Below are 229 nucleotides of genomic sequence, written 5' to 3'. Positions count from 1 at the left end.
TGTCAAGGTGAGTCCGGTAGACCTTGTCCATGGTGAGGACCCTAAGACCAGTGTTCCCTCTAAGCTGAGTTACTGTGAGTTAGCTCAGAGCTTTTTAGCCTCCAGCTCACACATTTTTTGCCTCAGCTCAGGAGGGATGGCTCCAGAGCAAACTGATTTATGCTGTAGCTGAATGGCTCGCTCACAATTTGAATGCCAGTCGCTCACAAAGTAGAATTTTTGCTCACCA

The 229-nt window shown here is 48.0% G+C and overlaps 1 protein-coding gene across 1 annotated transcript in view; it reads left to right on the top strand.

The window, feature by feature from the left end:
- Positions 1-229, top strand: part of SKIV2L (Ski2 like RNA helicase) — a 43,377-nt gene that overhangs the window by 23,434 nt on the left and 19,714 nt on the right.

Source organism: Gekko japonicus, unplaced genomic scaffold, assembly GCF_001447785.1.
Source record: "Gekko japonicus isolate JY-2015 unplaced genomic scaffold, Gekko_japonicus_V1.1 scaffold1799, whole genome shotgun sequence".
In the NCBI taxonomy this organism is placed as follows: Eukaryota; Metazoa; Chordata; class Lepidosauria; order Squamata; family Gekkonidae; genus Gekko; species Gekko japonicus.
The sequence above is the reverse complement of the archived record's forward strand: the minus strand, read 5'-3'. Positions and strand labels throughout refer to the sequence as shown.